This window comes from Lipotes vexillifer, unplaced genomic scaffold (genome assembly GCF_000442215.2).
Source record: "Lipotes vexillifer unplaced genomic scaffold, Lipotes_vexillifer_v1.1 scaffold91, whole genome shotgun sequence".
Lineage (NCBI taxonomy): Eukaryota > Metazoa > Chordata > Mammalia > Artiodactyla > Lipotidae > Lipotes > Lipotes vexillifer.
In genome coordinates, this window is record NW_006777583.1 from 5,837,073 (window position 1) to 5,845,083 (window position 8,011).

The 8,011-nt window shown below is 47.2% G+C and overlaps 1 pseudogene; it reads right to left on the reverse strand.

Moving 5' to 3' along the window:
- Window positions 1–4,681: 4,681 nt before the first annotated feature.
- LOC103091542 (uncharacterized) overlaps window positions 4,682–8,011 on the reverse strand; it is a 3,588-nt pseudogene continuing 258 nt past the window's right edge.

The following is an 8,011-nucleotide window of genomic DNA, read 5'->3' on the forward strand; positions in this document are numbered from 1 at the left end:
TTTTTTTTTTTTTTTTTTTGCGGTACGCGGGCCTCTCACCGTTGTGGCCCCTCCCACCGCGGAGCACAGGCTCCGGACGCGCAGGCTCAGTGGCCGTGGCTCACGGGCACAGCCGCTCCGCGGCATGTGGGATCTTCCCAGACCGGGGCACGAACCCGCGTCCCCTGCATGGGCAGGCGGACTCCCAACCACCGCGCCACCAGGGAAGCCCCACCTCATGTGACTTCTATACGCTTCTGTGAAGTAGACGGGGCCGCCATCATCGTCTACTTTTGCACATGGGGGGAAGGACAGGCCAAGAGTTTGAATGACTGCCCCACAAATGGGGAGGCCAGCTCAGACTAGACCCACAGACCCACAGTGAGATGCACTTCCTTCTCAGCTGCTTTGCCCTGTGAGAAGTGAGAACTCCAGATTGCCAGATGAGGGCTGACTGTCCCTAAGAGCCTCTAGGGGGCTGGCCTTGGTGGGCCTGGTCTTGGAGCACCTCACCCTCATGACACCACTCCCACTGAGCGCTGCTCTGTCCCTGGGCCCAGGCTTGTCTGCTGCTCTGGCCAGGTAATTAGAGAGGATCTTTTTGGGTCACTCTTTTCTGAGGACAAAACAAGCCCTTTGGTTTCTCAATTAGAAAGCTCAACAGATTGAGTGACAAGAAGTTATTTTATCTTGCTGTTATAGTCACCTAATTAAAATGAGAGGCAGACGCTCCAACACCTAGTAATTTTCACCTCACTTACTTTAGCTCCAGTTACAGCCCTTCCCTACTGACTTACACTGTTTTAATTACAAAGTCAGAAGGAAATATGACTATTTACCTGTTTCTATTCATACATATCAGTCTAACACATTATCTTTTCTCCCCAAGCAAGAAATGTGATTGCAGGCCTTCTCTTCACTCTGGAGACAGAGCGGGATAAATCTTTGGTTCTTAAAATTAAACACCAATAAGAATTCAACTCAGCCAACACCTAATCAGACTTCAATAGACAATTTTGTTTCAGAAGACAAATGTATCCTTTTCCCAGGAATGGAGGAGGCAGGTCTTCAGAACCACTGCATTTGGTATTGTCTTGGAATGCACACTTTGGAATAGAAACCTTCCTTTTCAAAGTTAATCGGTTATTGACTCTGACCCTATAGATCAGGGAAAGTTAATCGCGTCAAAGGTCGTTCAATTTACCGCGTACATAATTAAGTAAATAGCACCGTGCAGCAGTTGGAATTATGTGTATATTTTATACCAGAGCTACCAAAGTTGGTGCCAGCCAAGCCTTCATCTTTACTAAAAAGCATATTTGTGGGCTTCCCTGGTGGCGCAGTGGTTGAGAGTCCGCCTGCCGATGCAGGGGACACGGGTTCGTGCCCCGGTCCAGGAAGATCCCACATGCCGCGGAGCGGCTGGGCCCGTGAGCCATGGCCGCTGAGCCTGCGCGTCCGGAGCCTGTGCTCCGCAACGGGAGAGGCCACGACAGTGAGAGACCTGCGTACCGCAAAAAAAAAAAAGCATATTTGTGTACTGAGAAAAGACTTGTGGACTGGGAACAGGGCTTCAGCTGGCAAACAAATAAACAAGCAGCAATGCTCCAACCAAGCAGAAAGCAAACAGTGGGGTTAAGAAGAAGGGTGATTTTCCTCTCCTCTGAGTGAAATCTGTCTGAGGTTACCAGTTGAGCAGGCACGTGAAGATGCTGGCTTCCTCAGAGTGCTATGGAATAGCCCGACACGGCGACTGGCTGGGCTGTGCTGCCCCCAGGGCAGGAGGGAGGCCAGCCACCCACTCCAGACAAGAGGGCCCTGCCTCTTCTGCACCATGTACCCTCATACCAAGCAGCATATGAACTCTAGGACGGCCAGTCTTCAGCACTGGCAACATGGAACATGGGCAGTGATGTGGCAGAGGAAGATAGTTACCTAGGTGGAGGCCATCTCTACCTTCTGTCTCCTATCGGGAGAATCATCCCACCATTGACATCAGAGATGATGTCGAATTGTTTAGTTGGTACCCATAGTGCCAAAGTGGCCAATGGGCCTAACATGAGAAGTCAGCAGGGGTATTTCTTTCTTACCTCTTCCTCTCATACTTACTTTACCTCATTCTTCTATGAAGGGAAGGGTAGGCAAATTCTTTATCCTTCTAGATATAGGGCGTTTCTTCGACTCTGTTCCCAATTAAGCCTGCATTCTCTTAAGCTTCTTACATTTCTCTTGTGCTCTGTGAGGCTCAGGTAAAATGAAGAATCCCTGAAAGCCAGGCCTTTCATCTTTTTCTTCCACTGAGGCAGCCCGTGTCACTGCCCCTGAAGTGGGAGGGTGCACCTCAAGAAGGGAGGTCACGGAATTCGGCTTCAGCTCTTTCTTTTCCTGCTTTGTTGACAGTTCCTCATAACACTGCTGGCATCAGGACTTTGCAGACACAGGAAGGAAGAGATGTATTCTTTAATGATAGAAAAATATTAGAGCACAATACCCTTAAAATAGAATGTGTGTGCCTGGCCTTTATTTGGGGGACTTTATTGTTGTTAGCCGCCTCTCCTGAGAAATGCTCTTGGGGGGCTTTTCCCCTTTGGTGAAACAGAATAATTGTGTAACCTGAGGTGTCCCCGAGAGAGCTGAGGGGATGATGTCAACACACAGGTTTTGGAAACACGACTCCATTTTCATGTCGATCACTGTTCCAACAGATCCCTTCTCTCCAAACGCCAGTTTAAGCATAATCATACATGTGCTGCTGCCCACCCCACTAGGCTGTTCTGAGGATCTAATAATAGAATGGACAAGATTATGTCTGCAAACTGTAAAACGCTCCCAGTGTAAATTGTCATTGTCATCAGCAAGCAGAAGCCCTGCTCCTCTTGGGTTGGCACCATTCCACGTTTCATCTTTTATGAAGCGAAAGTTAGCCCTATTGTTGACATTCGTGCTTATGCACTGACATGGGCCAGGTCTGCAAAATGTTCTGTGTCCACACCTGAGAACTAAGTTTCTTACCCTCGCTCTCAAACACCCACTTTCTCACCACCCTGTAACATGGTCAGGGCAGGTGTCATGATGAACAGGATAACAGAGAGCGTTTGGTTCACAGACAGAGTTTTCATATCTTCCTCATCCTAGGAGACCCCTGGGAATCCTGCTGGAGTTTCTTTCGTGTTGGTTGCCTGGCATTGCTGTTGTGTCCAATGTCACCTTCGTCTGTTTTCAGAAAAAATGAAAATCATCAATGAGAAAAATGCCTCCAATTTCATGGTTACTTACTTTCCCCTTCATTAGCATCCCCTTATTTGGACCGTTATTGCAGCTCCATCAGCGGGACCAGTAACTTGCTCTGGGGATGTTAGTGATTCTCAAGGGAAAAATCTCCTTTTATTTGAAGAGATTAGGAAGATTAGGAAGAATAAAAAACTGCTAGTCACCTCGGTCAGCATCCATGGGCTGCCAGCGACCCATGTCCAGGGCCCTCTGCAAAGGTCTTGGCTTTCACTCCTGAGACTGTAATTTATGACAGTTCACATTTGACCAGAAAGTGCTGAGGTGGAACGCATGTTTTACCAGGAAGAGGGGTGAAAGACCTCCCAAAGGGTCCACCTTCAGCAGACACTGGTTCTGACCCCTGTGACATGTTTGGTATTAGACGCCAAGAGGAAAAAGCCTCATGACAGCAGCTGTTGGCACATGTGCGCAGGGATGTGTTTGCAGAGGGGGAAGGGGAACTCCCCACCTCTCATCTGCCTCTCTTGATTTGCTCAAATTTCATTTCCATTTGCTAGAGGGACATCTGCACATTTTTCTGCCCAGTCACATTTAGTGCACATCAGTTCAGATATAACTCTCTGTTGAGGTCAACTGCCCCCCACCTCCAGGCATCCCCAGGGGGTTAGAGCTAAGGATACACAATAGTCTAAATGGAATACTGAAGATCCCCATCTGTCTGGCAGGCCCGATCAATAAATGTGAGCCCTTCCTTCCCAATTCTGTACAAGAGACACTTAAACCCACCACGTGGGTTTAAGACAGGCGTGAGATGTGGGTTTCTAAGGGTTACTGAGTCCAAGCACCCAGCTGTCGCAGTGCTCAGCCAGGACGAGGATTACACTCTTAATTGTGTTATTTTGTTACTAAAGGGTCTTTGAAATTCCCCTTACCCCTTTCCCTCCAGCAAAATATCCCATGTCTGAAATTGTAGGCGCCTTTCTGACACTTTTATTTCACTTGCTGAATGACTTTTTTGGAAAGAGCTTTTGTTCAGGCAGTCAAACACCTAGGCACTATGGTTCTGGGCATCTTGTTTGGCTTCTGCCAACTTAGGAGACTGAACAACGAGGCCAGTTTGTGTTTGCTTGGCATGGCACTTAAGGAAAGCAGGCAGGTCTAAGACATCAGCTCTGGCCCCGTGAAACACCTAGCCTGTTGGCTGCACTGGGACAGCCACTCCTGAGAGCCAACAGTCTGAAAACATCTGGCAGAAGCCACCAACCCTGTAACAAGCAAGCAAGCAAACACAACAATTAAAAATCTAGGTTATCTGAGGCACTTCTGAAGCCTGAGCGGGGACATCCCTGGGGCCCCAGCTAAAATACAGGCTGCACCTGTTCAGCCTCTGTCACCTCTTCACCAGACAAGAACAAAACTGACTTCAGCAAAAGCCACCATCCCAAGTATCAGGTTGCACTGCAGGGATTGTCTACAGTGTGATCTGAACTCCAACCGACCCGCTTGCCTCGGCCCAGATGAAGGAATTTGGGATGCCCAGCTGGGGAAGAGTGAGGCGTGTCTGCAGGCCTTCCTGTGACAAACGATGGCAGAGTGATTTGGAGATGAAGTTTGGGAGGAGCGAGTGTCAGGTGTTTTTAGCTAGCATTACTCTAATGATATGAATGAAGAGGGCATAAAAGACAATAAATTCATCCTTGGAAGAGTGTTATACTGACAGCTTTGGGATCGTGGCAAATCCTTTCACTCAATGGACCACAGCTTTCTCATTTTTTAAAATGAAAGGGTCAGACAAGCTGTTGGCCATTCTCTCCATTTGACATTTGGGTATAACCAGGAAGGGCAAACCCGTCAGTCACGTAAGGAGAAGGAAGCTCTTCTGACCGGCAAAAGAAGGAATGGTCACAGAGCTGATTCAGTTCTGTTTCCTAAAGAATCCGAAACCGGATGTGGGGTTTTCACGCATTGCTCCTACCAATTTGGCATGCTACGTGATACATTGCCCGGCAGCCAGCAGCCTCTTCCTGGACCATTTCCACATTACTGCCAGGTAGCTTTCTAAAGCACAAACATGTGTGCTTGTGGCTTTATAGACTCCAAATGCACTCCACTGCCCATCAGCTAAAATCCTAGCACATGGTCCACAGGCCTCTCCCGATCTGACCCCAACCCCCTTCCCAGCCCTGCCCCTGTCAGGTCTCTCACAGACCCTGCTCAAGGTCCACTAAACCTTCTGTGTCCCTGTCACAGCACCTTCGGCACCTTTGTACAAGTTTTCCCTTCTGCCTGCCCTAGCCGTCCAGAGAACTGATTCCATAAGGACCAGCAAGTATGTAGCCTCGAGCCCCAAACCTCTGGGCCTTTTCCTCAGCACTTTGTTCCCGTCTCCCAGTGGCAATTACAGAGGCCGTGCCCACCTCTCCATATAAATGAGGAGGCAGCAACTATATTCTAGTCAACTTTGTGCCTGACAGCGCCTCGCCCTATGGGTGGGATTCAAGTAACAATTGGAAATGAGTTATCAGGTGACTAGACCATTGTAGCTGTAAATTGAGGTCCAACCGCAGCTTCCCACACTCAGACTGACCCAAAACACTTGTAAAAAATTATTTCAGAAGGTCAAAAGTAAAATACTACAGCTGAAGACTTATTTAAATAACTGTTTTAAAAATATTCCAGAGGGGGAAAAAAAGCCCTGATCTAGCAATTTCAAAAGGCTACCCTGCAAAATAAAAATCAAGTGCTGCATTGCACTATACCTCCGACCGTGTCTTCTGGCTTACAAGAGATAGATGCGAACAAAGAGTAAAATCCTGCACCCTCCACCTTATTAATATGTAAAAAGGCTGAAGTCACATCTGTGCAAGGATTTTTTTTTTTTTTTTTTTTTTTGCGGTACGCGGGCCTCTCACTGTTGTGGCCTCTCCCGTTGCGGAGCACAGGCTCCAGGACGCGCAGGCTCAGCGGCCATGGCTCACGGGCCCAGCCGCTCCGCGGCATGTGGGATCTTCCTGGACCGGGGCACGAACCCGTGTCCCCTGCATCGGCAGGCGGACTCTCAACCACTGCGCCACCAGGGAAGCCCAGGTTCTATTTTTAGTGGACCTTACATAGTAAAAGCCTAGCCTTGATCTTTTAAACTATCAAGCCTACCATAAATGTTTGATGATGAACAAGCCCATAAAAAGAAAATGCATGAAATGAATTGAGGGAGCCAACGCATGCTCTGCCTTTTAATTACCAGTGGCTTCTGCTCCGATCCTGCTCCAGGCTGGGTGCAGGCAGAGAGGACACATCAATAATTTGGGGAGCAGGGTGTGGGTATTGCAGACAAATGGTTCTAACTACGTTGTGATTTATGCTTTGGAAGCCAAATAGAGATGGAGGAAAGAGGAGCATCCTAGCCCAAAAGGGGGAAATTATGAGATAAATAAAAGCATTCAGGACACAAAAGAGAATGTAGAACAGTCTTGCTTTATTACTTTTAAGTAATAAAGAGCCTTTTCCTTGCCTTTTTGTCTTTTTTTGCCTTCTTTTTTTTTCTTTTTTACAACATACATTAAGTCGTGAATCAGATGTTAGGGGGTGTGGAGATGGAAGGAAAATTGGTGACATCACAATATTTTTACAACTTTACAACAAATATAAATCTGAGTTGGTTGCATCTACCAGTGTCTAGCAAGGGTGGAAAGCAAAGGCACACTCAGGTTTATGGACCCTCTCCTCGCACGCTGTGGGGAGCAAAAGAAAAAGGGAAAATACTTAAATGCAGAAGACCAGCTCAATACCTGTGGGCATTTTAGGGTTAACACCACAAGTGATGGGTTGTGGGATACAGGGACTGGGGTGGAAGTTTGACACAGGACTCTAACACAGCTGAGGCATTGATGCCCGCACAGGGGGACGAGAGAGCAGGTGTTGCACCTCAGTACTCCTGGGAGTGAAGCTTGGGGGAGAAGGTAGCAGGGTGATATATACCCATCACCTTCCTAAGTTCCACATTTCTAAAGAAAATAGAAGGAAGAAGACAATATCTCTGTTCGTAGCAAAGTTTCATGGTTTCAGGGTACAGAGTTCACGGGGTGTGAACATTGATTCCACTAACAAAACAAACAAAACAAAAACATAACACAAAAATAACAAAAACCTATCCCGACCGACAGCAAAACTGCAAGGGGTGTTTGGAATAAAAGGCTGTGCACGTGCCCTTGCGACACACCCAGGTCTCACTCTGTTTATGGAGGCACCACTTTTCACAGCCAATTCAAAATTATCCCCAACTGTCTTTTTTAGAAAGTTTTTTTTTTTTAAGACAAAACTAAACCCAGAAGATCAAACTGGAAATGAAAAACAGACAAAGAGACCACTAAATATACTGTTTAGCTGTTTAAAAAAACCGATAACAACCAACAATGCTCACAGTTTACAGTATGTTGACAATTCTTTTGTTCGTGATAAGAGTAAACAAAAGTCCCTTGTGTGTGCTTGAGCTAATGAAAACCAAGGGGAAAAACACACGCCCACCCCCCTCCCCCTACAAACAATATCCGCAAAAGGATAAAGAAATTAAAAAAAATTAAAAACCTTTTGCCCCAGTCAACGTTTTTGTAGCATCCATTGTGATTGGCCTTGTACTTGGAGTTACTCATTAATCACAGCAGGGACCAGCCTGCCTGCATCTATTTCCATGTCATTTCTTTGTAAGCATTGCACCTGTGTGCTGCGCACATGGCTTGAAGACTCCACCCAGGTGCCTGCCCCACCTCACTGCTGTGTTTTCCAGGCAGTGGACACAGCAGGA